We start from the raw sequence: 20,179 nt of genomic DNA on the forward strand, positions 1-20,179 counted from the left end.
GTAGTTCATTTCAGAGCACTTGTACATCACTATAGTCTGAGTATCACGCAGTTTACAGTTCAGTTCAGCTTTTATAAGGAGGCATTTACAGACACTGAGGAGTACTCTCAGTTACCGACCGATTATCATAGAGCTCTGACCCCACAGAGAGCTTACAGAGCATTATGTGGTCAGGGCCAGTATGAGCCGGGGTGTCCAAGGCCACGTGCCTTTCCTGACCTGTGTACAGATATCTACATGCCATCATGAGCAAGTCGGTGAATGGTTGTGGTGATAGCACTGGCGTTCCGAGCCGACAGGAGCTTCTATACTTGTATTCGATGATGCAATGCACACCGATCCATCTAGGGCACATCGTCGCTAAGTACATATGACATCAGGGCCAGTATGCCAGATTGGGAGCGATCTTCTCAGGTCCTTACATTACCAGATTAGCTCTGGGTATGGGTCTCTTGGGCGTGATTCGCGGGGCCGATAAGACGAGTATACCTGTGCCCCTAAGCCTGAAGACGATGAGATTGATGGGCATGGTCTGTAGGGTTTAGACAGGGGTTTATGCTCTGGTTCTACCGACCCTAAAGATAGCCGAGGAGGAGGGTGATGATGCCGAGGCTTCCCAGCCTACCCCCGAGCCTCATTCAGCACCTATGGAGACCGAGGCATCTCCGGTGATAGAGGACCCACCCCCCGTATGCATGTTTTCAACATCTCAAGCCCAGGATCGCTTTGAGAAGCTCGAGAGCGCTGTGGGGATGATACGGATAGAGGTAGAGGAGGCCAGAACAGGGAATGCCGATATTAGAGCTACGCAGGCCGCACAGTATACGGAGTTCATGGCACAGTTTTGACACCTTACAACAAATCTTAGAGCGAGACGTTGGCTCGTCATTTGTCCTCGGCCGAGGACTCCTCCGGCCCCCTCAGCTCCACCTGCATCTCCTTCACCACCTCCACCAGCACCCTTTGATCTAGCACCAGCAGCAACAGAGGATCCAAAGCGTGACATTGACACTTGATTTTATTTTTTCTCATCTTTTATTTCCGCATTTTATTTTGGACTTGTATACTCAGAAAGGACTCTCCTTCTGTGTTTATTTTCATTTTGTATCTCGAGTTGTATTCATTGTCTTATCTTTTATATACTCGAGTTATTTTTGTTTTTATTGAGCTTCACTGAACCCCCTCGTGTATGCATGTAGATGGTCTTGTCATCATGGGAATTGAGACTTTGTCATGGGCACGACCAAGGTGTTTCAGCACTTGGCCGTGTGAGCTTCATGACCGGTTGGAACAACACTCCGAAGGACTTAGCTCCATCAAATGCAACACTAGGAGTCAGGGGAGTATTGTTTCGATTGCTTCTCCGACATCAGAATCTAATTTAGTTACATTATGAATGAGCTTACATGTGTACATTGTGGACAATGTACAACTTAAGTGTGGGGGGGGAAGTTTCATAGCGCATGCATCTCTTTTGTACTAGTTTTGATTGATATGCATTCTTACATAGCCAATGGCGGTTCACCTTAGTTGCATCGATTGTATTATTGAGTTTAGGAAAATTTTTAACATTGAATGTTTTCATCCTCTAGTTTTTGCTTTAATTTCTAGGAATTTTTGCCCGATTGACACTTGTTGCACTACTCACCCTTTGAACCCTATTGGAAACTCATGTTTGATGTATAAGGGACTAGTTTTAGTTGTTTCTTGTGTTAGTTCTAAAAAAAGATGAAAAAATGAAAGAAAGAACAAAATAGTTTTGTTGTTTAGTTGTGCTTGTTGGGTGGAAAGAGCTGCCACCTATGATGTATGAAGCTACTCTAATAAGTTGGATACTAGTGATGCCCAAATGAGAGAAAGAGCTATCTCATGGGATGTGTGAAAGCTACCATCCCGGTGGAAAGAGCTACCACCTCGAAAGTATGAAAGCCACCTTAGCGGCTGCTTTGGAAAAGGGCTACCTTAGAGGATGTGTGAAGCTACTACCCTTTTTTTGAAATTTTGTGACCTTTTATAGATAAAGTAAGTCCTTTATACGTAGAACATTGAGGAGTATACTTTGGGTCAACTTGAGTGAGTTCACACACTTACACGATTTCGGCTTTGTCACCTTTTTTATTCAAGTTTTTAGTTAGAGCATTGATTTTTCGTATTTAGTGTTGAAATTTCCCGTACTTATAGAATACACTCTTTGTATGCTTTGGTGAACCTAAGGCCAAGCACTTCCAATATTTCCTTCATCTGTGCTTTAATGTTTTAATTTTTGCTTGAGGACAAGCAAAAGCTTAAGTATGGGGGAGTTTGATAAGTGCTTGTGTGATAAGAATACAAAGTGTTCTTTCCTTTGTGTTGAGCATTACTTTTCTCAGGTTTTAACGCTAATATGTGTGTAGTTATGTTACTTTCATGCAGGTAGGGTTGTGAGGCCGAATATAAAAGAAAGAAGCCACTGTGAGTCGTAAATGCACCAATTAATATCGAAGGGTTCCCTTTTCTTTGGAGTGTATGTTCAAGTTCGGGATCTCCTTCAATTAATATCGAAGGATTCCCTCAGGTCATAACCTGAAGTTGCACCAAAAGAAAGAAAAAGAAATCAGATCGATGATAGAAAAAGGAAGATGTGAAATAGAATTAATGAATGAAATAGCTAAGAAAACAAAGTGCAAAGTATCCCTATATGCCTACTCCCCGGCAATGGCGCCAAAAACTTGACAACGCGCCTTGTGTATGTCCCGCAAGTACATGGGTTTATCGAGTAATAAAATCCCAGATGAGTGGGTATCGTATCCACAGGGAGTATGGAGTAAAATTACTTAAATTGTTTCTTAACTAGGTGAAGATGAATAATGATTGTGTTGACAAGATATAATGTAAACAAGAATAAAAAAAAAACAAGCAAGAAAAGCAAAAGTAAGTGAGAGATAAGGCAATGGATATAAATGGGGTACTTGGATATTATTCTGCTTAGGACAATCGTTTTAAGTGCAAAACCAACTATTATGCCTCCGAACTAAAGCATTAATGAGTCATGGAAATCCTTCAATACACGGTCCCAAATCTAAGGTCAATCGTGACTAACTCTATACCATGTCCCTTAAGAGAAATCAGACAATCTCAACACCTCGCACTCGGATAGAACCGCATGGAGTTCTAGGGATTCCAAGTGATAAACCCTCTTCCTAGATATAGACCTAACCCTTTGGTCCAGGTGAGAGGTCCCTAGTCATAATTAAACCCTAGGTGCTAAAATCACTTCAACGCTTCACTCTGTTGCCTCTGCAACTAAGCCCAGGCGGAAGCTCATCCCTTAGCCCATTCACTCTACTATGACCGCAAAGAACTCAATGAATTGGAGGTAGAATAAATAACATCAGAGGGGAAAGGGGACGCTCCGCTACCTCTCGACTCACCCTCTCGACCATCTTTAATCTAGCTTTGTCTAACCCTCGTGGTGTGTTACTCACTTGCAAGGGTTACCACTATAAACTCTCAACCCTAGTGTCACTCGTAAGGGAGGATTCAATCAATCAAACATTCAAGATCGGAACTAAAATAAAACATTAATTAATGAAAGCATAATAAAAGGTTTAATGAAATAAATACATCCTAGGGTTCACAAATCCAAGTACCTACTAGGGGGTTTAGCTCTCCATGGAGCTAGTTACAATCAACAATGAAATCAAATGTAAAAGCAAGTAATCCATGGAAAACCCCCTCGATAGTCATGATGATGGTCTTGTGGAGAAGTCTCAACTCTTCCAAAGTCCCCTTTGTCCGGCCTAGGATACACCTCGCTGGATCGGTGCCGACGAAAGTTCTCCCACTAACCTTCTACCAAATGGAGCGCGATGTCGAAGCTGTAGAACCTCTCCAAATCCCTTGCCAATACCTCTCAAAACCCTAGCTGCAAGCCCTCTCTCAAGTTGGGTAAAAGATGGAGAAAAGAATGCTGAAATCAGATTTAAATGGGGCTAGAATCGGGCATTGACACGTCCCTATGGATTCTCCACACGGGCCTATGGAAATTCTTCACGAGCGTGGATAATTTCACATGCCCGTGTGGATTCTCTGAACTTCACTTTTTTCGGACGGCTCTGAACAGTATCAGCCCGAAACACTCCCAAATCCATGCTTTCATCTAGGTAACGTAAACGGGCACATATTTAAGTCGTAGATCGCTTTGCTTCTTCAATACACAGCTTCATTGGTGAAAATCTTGCTATCAATGCACAAGCCAGGATACTCAACTGTGACTGCCGTTGTGCCCCTCCAAACCCTTGTACTAACTTAAATACAAGGAGGTTGGCACACATTCTTGTATCTTGAACTCGACTAATGTCTTTGTGTTTGAACCTTCTCAAGATTTCCTCCAAATAGTACGTTCACAATCTACATTGGCTTCTTTCTTTACCATTCGGCTTCACGACCCTATATGCATGAAAGTAACATAAATGCACACATATTAGCACTAAAACCAGATAAAAGTAATGCTCATCATAAGGAAAGAACACTTCCCATTCTTATCACACAAGCACTTATCAATTACCCCCAAAGCTGACTTGCTCAACAGAGGATGTGCCACCAATAGTGATCGGGCAATCTGATGGTATATGTGAACCCCTACAACCATCAAAATTTGTGATTACGGCTACACTTGGTGAAGTCAATGTATCCAATTTCTTGCTAAATGCCTCTACTTGGGCTGCTTAGGATGTAATAGCATCAATTTCATGGAGTCTGGCCACTTTCTTCTTTTCTCTTGCATTCTATTATTAGCTATTCATGGCCATTTCTTCTACCAATTGCCATGCTTCTTCAGGGGTCTTATTCCCCATTGTTCTCCTGAGGTGACATCTAGAAGTTATCTTGTGCTTGGATTCAACCCATTGTAAAAAGTTTGAATATCATCCATTCGTGGAACCCGTGTTGTGGACACTTCCATAAGGGTCCTTGAATCGCTCCCAAGTCTCAAACAAGGATTCAAGCTCCATTTGAATAAACGAATATATTTCATTATGAAGCTTCACCGACTTTCCCGGAGGAAAGTACCTTGCAAGGAAAGCTTTGACCATTTCATTCCATGTTGTGATGGAAGTTCTTGGCAATGAATGGAGCCACTATTTGCCTCTTCCTATTAGAGAAAATGGGAAAGCCCTCAATCTTATACATCATCCGTAACACCATTGATCTTCAGCATGTCATATACCTCCAAGAAGTTTTCAATGTGATTGTTTGGATCCTCATTGGCCAAACCATTGAATTGCACTAACTACTATATCATTTGGATGAATGCTGGCTTTAGCTCAAAATTTGGAGCTGTAATCAGGGGCTGCAGAATACTCGACTGTGTGCCCAAAATTGAGGGTCTGGTATAATCAGAAACGTGTCTCTATTATTTATTCTACTCTGCCATATTCTCTAACCCTTCACCATCTAACTCAGCTAGATTTGACGATTCTTGCACAGGTCCTTTGCCCCTTCTTCTGAGTGTACGTTCAGGTTTAGGATCACTTCTAACCAATATCAAAGGGTTTCCTCTGGTCATAACCTGGAGCTACACCAAAAGAAAGAAAACAAATCAGAACGATGATAGAATAAGAAAAAATGTGAAATAGAAATGAATGATGAATAGCTAATATAGCAAAGTGCAAACTATCTCAAAACAACTATTCCTCAGTAATGGCGCCAAAAACTTAACAATGCCCTTTGCGTGTGACCCGCAAATGCACAGGTTTGTCGAAGTAATAAATTCTCAGGTGAGTGGGGTATCGTATCCACAGGGAATAGTAATTAGAAACACCAAGATTGCTGCTTAACTAAGTGAAGATGAAACAATAATAGTGTGGATAAAATCAATGTGAACAAGACTAAAGAAAGTAAGAGAGAATGACACGATAAAATGAGAGGAAAGGCAATCGATAGAAAGTAGCGCACTAGGACATTACTCCCCCTAGGATTATTGCTTCAAGTGCAAGACCAACTATTATGTCTAATAACTGATGCTTAATGAGTCGTTCAAATCCTAAAATACACGGTCCCAAACATAAGATCAACCATGACTAACTCTACACTATGCCCCGGCGGAGAAATCGCTCAGTCTCAGCACCTCACACTGTGTACAGTTATAAGAAGTTCTAGGGATTCCAAGTGATAAACCCTATTCCTATATGTAGATCTAATCCTTTGGTTAAGGCGAAAGACCCCTAATCACAATTAAGCCCAGATACTAAGGATTACTTCAGCACTTCACTTTATTGCTCGTGCAACTAAGCCCTAGCGGAGTTCCTCTCTTAGCACTTCACTCTATTGTGACCGCAAAGAACTTTAGAAACATGGAAGTAGGATAAATCACACCAAAGGGGAAAGGGGAAGCTCCGCTACCTCTTGACTCACCCTCTCAACCCCCTCCAATCCTGCTTTGTCTAACCCTCATGGTGTGTCACTCATCCACAAAGGCTACAAAGATGGACTCACAACCCTAGTGTCACTCTAAGGAAGAAATCATTTAACAAGCAATCAAGATTGGAACTCAATTAAGGACATCAATTAAGGAAAACATAATAAAAGGTTAATGAAACAATAATATCGTAGAGTTTACAAGTCCAAGTATCCACTAGGGGGTTTAGCTCTCCATGGAGCAAGATATAATCAATAATGAAATCGAAAGTAAAAACATGTAATCCATAAGAAAACCCCCTAGGTATTCATATCGATGTTCTTGTGGAGTAGCCTCATCCTCTCCAAAGGTCCCCTTGTCAAGCCTAGCACAAACCTTACCGGATCGATGATAACAAAGCTCCCCAATAACTATCATCCAAGAGAAACGTGGTGTTGAAGCCGTAGAAACAATCCAAAAGCCTTGTCAAAGCCTTTCTAAACCCTAGCCTCCGGCCTCCCATAAGATGGAGTAAAGATAGAAGAAAGGATGAAAGATGGATCCCCAAATTGGTACAAGTTGTGTCTTTATAAAGGGTTATAAACGGGTATCTACACGGGCATGTGGAATTTCCACACGCCCGTATGGATTTTTGGAAATATGATTTTCTGTGAGCTATGAATAATAACTACTATAGTAAATTGCTTTAGTTATTTGCTACAGCACTCCACCAAAATACTCCCGAATCTACACATTTCATCGAGTCAACATAAACGGGCACAGATCTATGCCGTAGATCGCATCGCTTCTTTAATAAAATGCCATATTGGTGAAGATCTTGCTAACATTGCACAAGTCGGAATACGCAAATGTGACTACCTTTGTGACCCTCCAAACCATGTAATTGCTTGAGCTCATAGAGGTTGGCAAACATTCATGTATCTTCGATCACAACTTGTGTCTTCATATTTGTTCACTCCAAGACTTCATCAACAAAGAACAATCACAATATACTTTGTCTTCTTTCTTTCATATTTGGCTTCATAATTCTTCATGCACAAAAGTTCACAAATACACATGTATTAGCGCTAAAATCTGATAAAAGTAATGTTCATCGTAAGAAAAAAATACTTTGTATTACTAATACACAAGCACTTATCAAGATTCTTTACCCCTTCTACGAAGTGTTCATTCAAGTTCAGGATCTCCTTCAACCAATGCCGAAGGATTCACTCGGGTCATAACCTGGAGCTGTAACACGACCGAATATGCGTGTAAACCACAAGAGCATGGGTGTCGAAGTAATAATACCCTAGTGAGAGGGTAGTCAAATCCACAAGGAATAGTGCTTAGAACCACCAAGATTTCTATTTAACTAGAATGAAAATATGTTGAAAGTGATGTGAAAACAAACTCAATGAAAACAAAAATAAGAAAAGATAAAGGAGGCGCAAGTAAAAGATAGGGGAGGCAATCGACGATAAATGAGGTACCCGGATATTGTTCCGCCTAGGACAATCATTTCAAGTGCAAAACCCCCTAATATGCTTTCTAACTAATGCATTAATGAGTTGTTGAAATCCTTTAATACATGGTCCCAAATTTAAGGTCAACCATGCCTAACTCTATACATGTCCCGGAGGAGAAATTGAATAACCTCTCAACCTCGCACTCGTATAGAATTGCAATGAGTTCTAGGGATTCCAAGTGATAAATACTATTCCTATGTATAGACCTAACCCTTTGGTCCAGGTGGAAGGTCCCTAACCACAATCAAGCCCTAGGTGCTGAAATCATTTCAACGCTTCACTCCGTTGCACTCGAACTAAGCCCCAATAATTAAGCCCATTCACTCTACTATGGCTGTAAAGAACTCTTGGAACGTAGAGGTAGGATAGATCACACCGGAAGGGAAAGCAGACGCTCCACTACCTCTCGACTCACCCTCACAACCCTCTCTGATCTAGTTTTGTCTAACTCTCGTGGTGTGTCACTCACTCACAAGAGTTACCAACAAGAACTCTCAACCGTAGTGTCACTCTAGGGGAGTATTCAAACAATCAAGCCTACAAGATTGGAACTCACAATAAACATCAATTAATTGAAAGCATAATAAAGAGATTTAATGAAACGAATACATCCTAGGGTTCATAAATACCCATGTACCCACTAGGGGTTTAACTCTCCATGGAGCAAAATACAATAGATAATGAAATCAAAAGTAAAGAGATGCAATCCATGAATGAAAACAACCTTGTGTTCGTGTCGAAGGTCTTGTGGATCGGCCGCATCTTCTTCAAAGGTCCCCTCGTCAAACCTCTCCAAAGCCTTGCCAAAGCCTCTCCAAACCCTAGCCGTCGGCACCTCCAATGATGGGGAAAAGGTGGAAGAACAGATAGGGGAAAAGATGGAGAAATCGAGGCTGAATCGCGGCTTTTAAAGGATGGAATCGGGCATCCACACGGTTGTGTGGATGTTCCATACGCCCGTATGGATTCTCTGAATTTCTGATTTTCTGCGGGCTATCAACAGTAACTGTTATAGTAAATTCCTGCATTGACTTGCTACATTACTCCACAAAAAACACTTCCGAATCCACTTTTCATCGAGGCAACATAAACGGGCCCACGTTTATGCTGTAGATCGCGTCGCTTCTTTAATAAACGGGTTCATTGATGAGGATCTTGCTAACAATGCACAAGTTGGGATGTGCAAATGTGACTACCCTTGTGCCTCTCCAAATCATTGTAATTGCTTGAATACATAGAGGTTGGCATACATTCACATATCTTTGAGCCCAATTTGTGTCTTCGCGTTTGTTCCTTCCAAGATTTCATCAAATAGTTTATTCGCGATCTACTTTTGGCTTCTTTTCTTAAAACATAGCTTCACAACCCTACCTGCGCAAAAGAACACAAATACACATGTATTAGCTCTTAAACCTAATAAAAGTAATGTTCATTGTAAGGAAAGAACACTTCGCATTCTTAACTCACAAGCACTTATCAAACTCCCCAACACTTAAGCTTTTGCTTGTCCTCAAGCAAAAATTAAAACATTGTACGCATAGATGAAGGAAATATTGGAAGTGCTTGGCCTTAATTTCACCAATGCAGGCAAAGAGAGCATTCTACAAGTAAAGGAAATTTCAACACTAAATACGAAAAATCAATGCTCTAGCTAAAAACGTGAATCAAAAAGGACAACAAACCCGAAATCGTATAAGTGTGTGAACTCACTCAAGTCAACCCAAAGTATACTCCTCAAAGTTCACCATATAAAGGACTTATTTATCTACAAAAGGTAACAAAAATTCAAAAAGGGTAGTAGCCCTTTCCAAAGCTGCAGCTAAGGTGGCTTTCACACTTTCCAGGTGGTAGCTCATTCTACCGGGGTGGTAGCTTTCACACATCCCATGAGATAGCTCTTTCTCTCATTAGAGCATAACTAGTATCCGACTTATGAGAGTAGCTTCATATATCATACGTGGTAGCTCTTTCCACCCAACAAGCACAACTAAACAACAAAACTATTTTGTTCTTTCTTTTCATTTTTCTTTCTTTTCATTTTTTTTTTCAACAAAATACTATAAGAAACAAAACTAAACTAGTCCCTTTAACATCAAACTTGAGTTTCGAAAAGAGTTTAATGAGCGAGTAGTGCAACAAGTGTCAATTGGGGTAAAATTCCTAGAAATTCAAGCAAGTACTAGAGCATAAAAACATTCAATGTTAAAAATTCTCCTAAGCTCAAGAATGCAATCATTGCATCTAAGGTGAACCGCCATTAACTACGTGAGCATGTATGTCAATCAAAACTTGTGTAAAAGACATGTGCAATGTGAACTCCCCCCCTCCCCCCTCCACACACACACACTTAAGATGCACATTGCCCTCAATGTACACATGCAAAAACAATAAAAGTAATACAATTTAGAACATATGTGGGAGTGGGCAATTGAAATAATACTCCCCTGACTCCTAGTGGTGCGTTTGATGCAGCTAAATCCTTGGGTGTTAAATTCCAACGGGTTATGAAGCACACACGGCCAAGTGTAAAACACATTAACCGTGTCTATTACTAATCCTCAATTTCTATACTGACAAGACCATCTGCACGCATACACAAGGGGGTTCAGTGAAGTTCAATAAACAAAAACAACTCGAGTATATAAAAAAAATAGAGCAATGAGATACAACTCGAGACAAAACTAATAGATAAACTCAGAAAGAAGATCTTTTCTGAGCATACAAATCCAAAATAAAATGCGAAAAATAAGAATAGAGAAGGTAAAGACGCCTCAAGTGTAGGTGTCAATTGTTGGTGCATCGGTTGCCGCTGCTGGTGAAGATGACGTTGGTGCTACAAAATAAATGAAGATTGGGATAAGGAAATAGAAAGAAAAGATTACCGATGAAATGAGAATGAGAGACTAGAAAACGGCAGGAAAATTCAAGTAACAATACTTTTAAAATAACGGTTAGAGGTCATGAGAGTGCAAGGGTGTTCTCTGAGTGATTATGAGTGTAAAGATGAAGAAAACCGAAAAGATTTTAAAGAAAACACGCGGCTCTTGAGTTTTTGTGCATCCACACGGGCGTGTGGAAATTACCCACACCCGTGTGACTCCCCAGGAGAGACCCACAAGGGCAAACGCACGCCCCTGTGGCTTCTCTGTCCAACCAAGAAAATTCTCTAAGTGTTTCACACGCCCGTGCGACAATTCCACATGGGCATGGATCGTTACTACTCAATTCACAGGGGCAGACGCACGTCCCTGTGTCTTCTCAGGATGGAGGAGGAATTCTCTGCAGAGAAACACACGCCCATGCTGAAATTCCGCACGGGCGTGGACCATCACAAGGTCTCTCACAGGGGCGAGTCCACGCCCCTGTGCCATCTTTGGATGTGCTCTGAATGAAAACGTATGCCCGTGCAAAAATTCCACACGGGTGTGTGTTTTCTCTGGATACTTAGAAAACTTTGGAGGTTCTACAGAAAATTTCTGAACACAAATATACACTCAGAGGCTACCTAACAATGCAATTTTAAGCAGAGAAAACACGAAAAACACGCTCAAACGACCAAGATTCTTTGCCACACATGATTAGGCACATGATAACACCACAATGTCCACAAGAAAATCACAGCGAAAGCATCTAAGAATCAAGACACCAACACTCAAGGCCTTATTCATGCAAATACTAACTAAAAACTAGAAAAACATTAAAAACTTGGGTTGCCTCCCAAGAAGCGCTTGTTTTACGTCACTTAGCTTGACGTACCTCTTCCTTACCTTATGGAGGCTTGAAAAGAGTGTATTTCTCCTTACTAGACATTGCATAGATACTTAATTTAAACCAAAAATCTACTTGCCGGGGTGGAATATTTGTTGGAAAGTCCAACCATCTTACCTTTGGCCTCCAAGGAAACAATTTGGGTTTGGAATTGTCCAAGCTTAACATAGGTGGGTCATTAGCTTCAATCTCCTACCCACATCATCTTCCAAACCCAAAATCTCTTTCTTGCAATTTTTGAATTGATCAATCCCAAAGAGTGGTGCTTGTTCCATTACCTTAGAATTTACTTCTTCTTGTGTTTATTCAGCTTGAAAGGAACATAACACTAGCAAATCCCCTTGAAAATTTTCTCGCTCACAAGCACAATCTTCATTCACACTTTCCAAAATCTCAAAATGGTATTCAGCTTCTCCTTTTTCATTTTCTGCACCAATGTACTCAATTTGCCCAACTTCTTCATTGTCGTTCACTACCACATCATCTCTATAAGGAACATGAATTGCTTGCTCAAATGCTTGTTGTTCCTTGAAGAGTGTGTCAAGTATCCCTCCTAATTGATGCTCAAGGTTTTTATAGGAGGCTTCATGATATCTCAGTGTGGTCTCCATATTTTGGACGCAGACATCGGATGCTTCAATGAAGTTAGCTAATACTCTTTGCAACTGAAGTGCATCCTCTTCGAGTATCTCACCCTTTTGACATTCCTCTTGAGGTGCTTCCCAATATTGTCCATCACTATTCCACAAGAAGTTTGGGTAGCCCTTTTCAATTGGATGATATGTGTTGCAACAAGGAATGCCATGTTGTTGTGAAGCAATAATTCTATCAACTTTTCCACTCAGAGCTTCAATTCGAGAATACAGAGCAATGAGCGGATTAATCATCATTTAAACTCCTTGCAAGAAAAAGTAAGACATGACAAAAGAAAATAAATGAGAATGATGGAAGAATAAGAAAGTGTGAAGTAGAATGAATGATAAATAGTTAAAATAGCAAAGTGCAAAGTGCTTCTAAAATGCCTAGTCCCCGGCAATGGCACCAAAAACTTGACACGACCGAATATGCGTGTAAACTGCAAGTGCACGGGTGTCAAAGTAATAATACCCCAGTGAGAGGGTAGTCGAATCCAAAAGGGAATAGTGCTTAGAACCACCAAGATTGTTATTTAACTAGAATGAAAATATGTTTAAAGTGATGTGAAAAAAAACTCAATGCAAAGGAAAATAAGAAAAGATAAAGGAGGCGCAAGTAAAAGATAAGGGAGGCAATCGATGATAAATGGGGTACCCGGATATTGTTCCACCTAAGACAATCATTTCAAGTGCAAAACCCCCTATTATGCTTTCTAACTAATGCATTAATGAGTCGTGGAGATCCTTTAATACATGGTCCCAAATCTAAGATAAACCATGCCTAACTCTATACATGTCTCGGAGGAGAAATTGAATAACCTCTCAACCTCGCACTCGTATAGAATTGCAATGAGTTCTAGGGAGTCCAAGTGATAAACCCTATTACTATGTATAGACCTAACCCTTTGGTCCAGGTGGAAGGTCCCTAACCACAATTAAGCCCTAGGTACTAAAATCACTTCAACGCTTCACTCCATTGCACTCACAACTAAGCCCCAGCGGAAGGTCATCTCTTAGCCCATTCACTCTAATATGCCCGCAAAGAACTCTTGGAAAGTGGAGGTATGATAGATCACACCGGAGGGGAAAGAGGACGCTCCACTACCTCTCGACTTACCCTCTCAACCCTCTCCAATCTAGCTTTGTCTAACTCTCGTGGTGTGTCACTCACTCACAAGAGTTACCAACAAGAACTCCCAACCATAGTGTCACTCTAGGGGAGTATTAAAACAATCAAGCCTACAAGATTGGAACTCACAATAAACATTAATTAATTGAAAGCATAATAAAGAGATTTAATGAAACAAATACATCTTAGGGTTCACAAATACAAGTACACACTAGGGGTTTAGCTCTCCATGGAGCAAAATACAATAGATAATGAAATTAAAAGTAAAGAGATGCACTCCATGAATGAAAACCCCCTTGTGTTAGTGTCGAAGGTCTTGTGGATCGGCCGCATCTTCTTCAAAGGTCCCCTCATCAAACCTAGGGCACACCTCGCCGGATCAGTGCCAATGAAAGCTCCCCCAATAGCTCTCTTCTGAAGGAAACGCGGTGTCGAAGGCCGTCAACCCTCTCCAAAGCCTTGCCAAAGCATCTCCAAACCCTAGCCGCCGGCGCCTCCAATGATGGGGAAAAGGTGGAAGAACAGATAGGAGAAAAGATGGAGAAATCGGGGCTGAATCATGACTTTTAAAGGGCTGAAATCGGGCATCCACACGGGCGTGTGGATGTTCCACATGCCCTTGTGAAATTTCCACACGGGCGTGTGGAATTCCCACACGCCCGTGTGGATTCTCTGAATTTCTGAATTTCTGCGGTTGTGAACAGTAACTTCTACAGTAAATCCCTTCAATGATTTGCTACAATACTCTGCCAAAACACTTCCGAATCCACTTTTCATCGAGGCAACATAAACGGGCACATGTTTATGCCGTAGATCATGTCGCTTCTTCAATAAACGGGTTCATTGGTGAGGATCTTGCTAACAATGCACAAGTCGGGATACGCAAATGTGACTGCCCTTGTGCCCCTCCAAATCATTGTAATTGCTTGAATACATGGAGGTTGGCACACATTCACGTATCTTTGAGCCCAATTTGTGTCTTCGCGTTTGATTCTTCCAAGATTTGATCAAATAGTGCATTCGCAATCTACTTTTGGCTTCTTTTCTTAAAACATAGCTTCACAACCCTACCTGCGTAAAAGAACATAAATACACATGTATTAGCGCTTAAACCTGATAAAAGTAATGCTTATTGTAAGGAAAGAACACTTTGCATTCTTAACACACAAGCACTTATCAAGCTGCTATGAAAGAAAGAAAAATAAATCAGAATGATGATAGAATAAGAAAGTGTGAAATAGAATAAACGATGAATAGCTAAATGGCAAAGTGCAAAGTGTTTCCAAAATGCCTATTCCCCGGCAACAATGCCAAAAACATGGCACATCCCTTGTGTGTGACCCACAAGTACACGGGTTTGTCGAAGTAATAAATCCCAGGTGAGTGTGTTATCGTATCCATAGGGAATAGTGAATAGAAACACAATGATTGCTACTCAACTAAGTGAAGATAAAACAGTAATAGTGTGGATAAAATAAATGTAAATGAAACTAAAGAAAATAAGAAAGAGGGACACGATAAAATGAGAGGAAAGGCTATCGATAGAAAGCGGGGCACTCAGACATTACTCCCCTTAGGGTTATTTCTTCATGTGCAAGACCAATTATTATATCTCCTAACTGATGTATAATGAGTCACAGAAATCCTAAAATACACGATCCCAAACTTAAGGTCAACCATGACTAACTCTACACTATGTCCCGGTAGAGAAATCGCTCAGTCTCAACACCTCACACTGTGCAAAGTTGAAAAAAGTTCTATGGATTCCAAGTGATAAATCCTATTCCTATAACCCTTTGGTCCAAGCGAAAGACCCCTAGTCACGATTAAGCCCCAGATACAAACGATTAATCCAACGCTTCACTTTGTTGCTCGTGCAACTAAGCCGCAGCGAAGTTCATATCTTAGCACTTCAGTCTATTGGGATCACAAAAACCCCTTAGAATGTGGAGGTAGGATAAATCACACCGGAGGGGAAAAGGGACGCTCCGCTACCTCTTGACTCATCCTCTCGACCCTCTCCAATCTTGCTTTGTCTAACCCTCATGGTGTGTCACTCATCCATAAAGGTTACCAAGATGGACTCTCAACCCTAGTGTCACTCTAAGGGATAAATCATTTAACAAGCAATTAGGATTGGAACTCAATTAAGGACATTAATTAAGAAAAACGTAATAAAAGGTTAATGAAACAATAACATCCTAGAGTTTATAGGTCCAAGTACCCACTAGGGGGTTTAGCTCTCCATGGAGCAAGATACAATCAATAATGAAATTGAAAGTAAAAACATGTAATTCATAAGAAAACCCCCTTGGTATTTGTGTCGATGGTCTTGTGGAGTAGACTCGTCTTCTCCAAAGGTCCCCTTGTCAAGCCTAGGGCACACCTTGCTAGATCGGTGTTGACGAAGCTCCCCCAATAACTATCTTCCAAGAAAAACACGGTGTCGAAGCTGTAGAACCACTCCAAAAGCCTTGCCAACCGCAAGCCTCTCGAAAGATGGAGAAAAGATGGAAAGAAGGATGCTGAAATCGGGATGAATCACGGCTTTATATAGGCCTGGAATCGGGAATCCACACGGGCATGTGGAATTTCCTCACGCCCGAGTGAATTTGCAGAACTTGGTTTTTCAGTGGCCTGTGAACAATAACTGCTACAGTGATGTCCTACAGTAGCTGCTACAGTGCTCTGCCGAAATATTCCCGAATCCATACTTTTCATCCAGGTAACACAAATGGGTACACGTCTATGCTGTAGATCACGTTGCATCTTCAAGTAAAAGCACATTTGATGGGAATCTTGCTAGCCTTGTACAAGTCAAAACACATGAGTGTGACTACCTTTGTGCCCCTCCAATCTACATATTCCATTAAACATAATGGAGGTTGGCACACACTCATATGTCTTTGAGCACAACTTGCGTCTTCTCATGTGTCCACTTCAAGATTCTATCAACGTAATGCATTTGAAATCTACTTTGGCTCCTTTCTTCTCTATTTGGCTCCACAACCCTATATACGCAAAAGAACACAAAAATACACATATTAGCAATAAAACCCGATAAAAGTAATGCTCATCATAAGAAAAGAATACTTCGTATTCTTAGTACACAAGCACTTATCATTCCCCCTTAGGCTTCAATTTTGATTTATCCTTTCTTGTGGAATTCCCGCACTTAAGGCAAATATAGGAGGCTGGGGTGGAAGACATTCAATCTAAAGTTCCTACTGATTTAGACCCAGTTGCCAAGGGATTTGGGACTAGTAAGTCTTTGAATTCCCCTGATCCAATTCTAGAACATTAGTGTCACACTAAATGCCTACCATAAGTAATGATCAAGATAACCATCATACAACCTCTAAACTCCTTCTAATTGTGCTTAATGATTCTCCAATTGTATTGTGTATTATATCATAGAAGTGGATTAAAGAAAGAACACAAATGTTTATGTTATTGATTAAGTGAGAAGGAAGTAATAGGAGTCTCTCACCGTTCCTGAGTAAATATGACCTTTGTGCTCACCCACGAGGTATTACTAGATGACCCGTACACTTGCGGTATTAATGGACCAAATATAATACTAATTGCATATTAACAGGTTGACACTTGCACATATTTAACATCACACATAAAGCGTTAGTTATGTTTTTTGTGCTATTGCCAGGGAAGCACTTAGTCGACAGATTCTATGAAAACTTGTAGCTTAGTGTTTTAGCCATTTATTCTTATTGTATTATTTTCTTTATTCTTGTACAATGTTGATAACTTATTGCCACTACTTTCTTCTGCAGGTGACTGTTCATGACCAGATCTAATCCTATGGCTCTAGTAGAAGGAAATAACAAACTAGAGAGAACCTTAACGTTGTTGAGAAGACTTCGAAAGAGGGCAGTTATGGAAGCAGATAATGACAGTGACAGCACAAAATCTGCTACCATGGCTAAACTACGAAGGATGCTTTTGGAGTATGAGAGTCCACAGTTTATAGGAGAAGAGTTCAGTGAATAAGCCCAGCAGTAGTTGCTAACAACTTTAAAATTAAAGCTTGTACTATTGGGATGATTTAGAACTCTTGTCAATTTGACAGATTAGGAGATGAAGACCCAAATGCCCATCTCTCAAAGTTTTTGCAAATTTGTTCCATGTGCAAGGTGAGTATAGTTAAGGATGATGCGATCAGACTATTACTCTTTCCGTTTAGTTTGAGAGGTTTAGCATACAGGTGGCTTACATCACTAGCACCTGGGTCAATCAAGACATGGAATGATTTGGTGGAAAAGTTCCTTGGATGTTACATTCCAACAAGCAAGGTAACAAAGATTAGACAGGAAATCTCAGCATTCAAGCAAGAAGAGTTTGAAACACAGTTTGAGGGATATGAATGATTCAAGGACCTACTTAGGTAGTGCCCACATCATAGGTTCAGTTCATGGATAAAATTATGGATTTCGTATGATAGCCTGAACTATCAAACCAGGCAAATCGTTGATGCTACAATAAGAGGATCATTGAGCAATAAGTACCTTGAAGAGGTAGTACAGTTATTTGAGGACATGGCTAACAATGAGTTACATTGGAGTTCAAGAAGTAGACAGTAATAGGTAGCTGGGTTACATGAGATAGACGCAGATACCACTTTCACAGCAAAAGTGGATGTACTCACATGGATGTTAGATCTACTCATAACTTATGATCAGGGTGTCAGCTTGAATTCTAGGGTCATTATTTTTGTTAATTGTGTGGTAGAGGACATGGGACAACTCAATGCCCAATTATAAGTTTAGCAGTAGCTCCTGTAGAGTAGGTTCATTACATTGGAGAAGGTCAGAGGAACCAGAATAACCCCTATAGTAGCACCTATAACCAGGGGTGGAGGAATCATCCTAACTTCTCATGGAATTATGGTGTACAATAGAGGCATCCTCAGCAACTAAAATTATAGTATCAATTACGACAGCCATAGCCTGAAAGAAAGTTCTCCATAGAAGATCTTTTTGCCAAGTCTATAACAAGTAACGATGCAATGATGGATGAGGTCAGTATTACATTAAGAAACGACCAAGCATCACTTAAGAATTGGAAAATCCAGTTGGACGGTTGGTGATAAACGCCTAAATGTATGTATTTTATACATATGTTTGTACTATTTATGTGTTTTGGATGAATCGATGCCCATATTATGGTTTAATTGATTCCATTCATGTTACAAGCCTTAAAGAAGCCTAGGTGAGCTTGACAATGCAATTTAGGAAGAAATTGCATACATATTACTGTAGCCAGGCCGTGAAGCTATTCGGAGAAGACCTTTAAAGAGGGGTAAGGGCATTGTTTTGGGGCATCTTTTGTTCTTTAGCCTCTTGAGCCACCACCCCACCTCTCTTGGTAATGATTTCCTTTCATTGACTTTGCAAAGCTTAACTAAGAGAAAGACAAAAATCGAAGGAGAAGATAAGTGGAAGATCCAAGGCATCGAGGCATCATTTGAGAAGAGATCTTGGTAAACTTTCAAAATCTTCATTCATACAAGGGAATCCAAAGCTAGAGGGAGTATTTCTTGCTTCTTTTCTTGTTTGTTGTTGCTTGGACTTGTATGAGTGTTCCTCTTTCATGAGGAACTAACTTATTTGTCATTTGTACTTGATGAACTCTAGGGTTGTTTTGTTATAATTTGGATGATCATCTTTGTTAATGTATTGTTGGAAGTTGTATTTCTTTTATAGAATCTTGTAGTTTGTGGTTTTTGTTATGTGTACTTAGATATTTTGGATTGCATGAGAACTCTGTGGTTCAAATTCAAATTTGTACTATGAATGCGGGGTGTGCCGTTCTATTAGACCCACATAGCTTAAAAGGGCTAGATGTACCAATATACTGCGGGATTCGGATATTTGGTACCATCCAACCATTAGGATTGGACCTAGGTATTGAGTATCATCCTAATTTGAGATTTCTCGACACTTAATACAATCATAGGAGGATTTGGTCGGAAGAGATTTGAAACTAATACTTATATGGGATTAGGGGTAATTGATGTGAATATCTTCAAGTACATGGGGTCGCCAAGTAAGACCCGGTGAGGGATTCAGGGGTCATATTCTACGGGGCCAAGGAGATACCCTTACTTCCTCTTTACTTGATGTTTAGCTTACAAATCAGAGTGCAAGTGTCCTAAACTAGCAAAAGGGAATAAAAACTACTAGGAAGATGAAAGAGTAGGAAATCTAGAGGAAAGGGGCTACTAATACTCGAAGAATGCTAAGGTTACAAAGCAGTGGTGATTTTTAGACCAAGAGATTCCTAAAGTAGTTAATCCCGAATCCCTTAGTGATTGCCCCTAATCTTGTACAAGTATTGGTCCGGAATTTATTTCGACAAAATCCTTCTTCGATTGCAATAAGGATAGGGAATTCTCTAATTAGGGTCAAACACACATCTAGGTTCATCTCTAATTGTTGGATGGGTACAAAATACCCGAATCCCTCCATGTATTTGTATATGGATCCCTCAGTGTATTCATACATGGATCCCTTTCAAGCTAAGTACAACCTAGGAGTCAAACCACAGAGTTCTCATGCAATTCAACACATCAAGGAACACAAAGCTTTAATCACAAAATCAAACCACATGCATTCAAAGCAAACTAAGCATTCATACAAGCAAGTTTACCCTAAGGTTTACTTGTATCCGATGACCTTGCGGTTTAGCAGTCCATACAAGAAAATACAAAGTTCATCATGATGAA

The 20,179-nt window shown here is 40.4% G+C and overlaps 2 non-coding genes across 2 annotated transcripts; one reads left to right on the plus strand and one right to left on the minus strand.

Annotated features, from left to right (window-relative positions):
• Window positions 1-4,918: 4,918 nt before the first annotated feature.
• On the plus strand, window positions 4,919-5,023 carry LOC120281763. Its single transcript, XR_005542785.1, has one exon. It is a non-coding gene; the product is annotated as a small nucleolar RNA R71 (small nucleolar RNA).
• Window positions 5,024-17,753: 12,730 nt separating this feature from the next.
• Window positions 17,754-17,860, minus strand: LOC120281628. Its single transcript, XR_005542747.1, has one exon. It is a non-coding gene; the product is annotated as a small nucleolar RNA R71 (small nucleolar RNA).
• Window positions 17,861-20,179: the final 2,319 nt, after the last annotated feature.

This window comes from Dioscorea cayenensis, chromosome 2 (genome assembly GCF_009730915.1).
Source record: "Dioscorea cayenensis subsp. rotundata cultivar TDr96_F1 chromosome 2, TDr96_F1_v2_PseudoChromosome.rev07_lg8_w22 25.fasta, whole genome shotgun sequence".
Classification (NCBI taxonomy): Eukaryota; Viridiplantae; Streptophyta; class Magnoliopsida; order Dioscoreales; family Dioscoreaceae; genus Dioscorea; species Dioscorea cayenensis.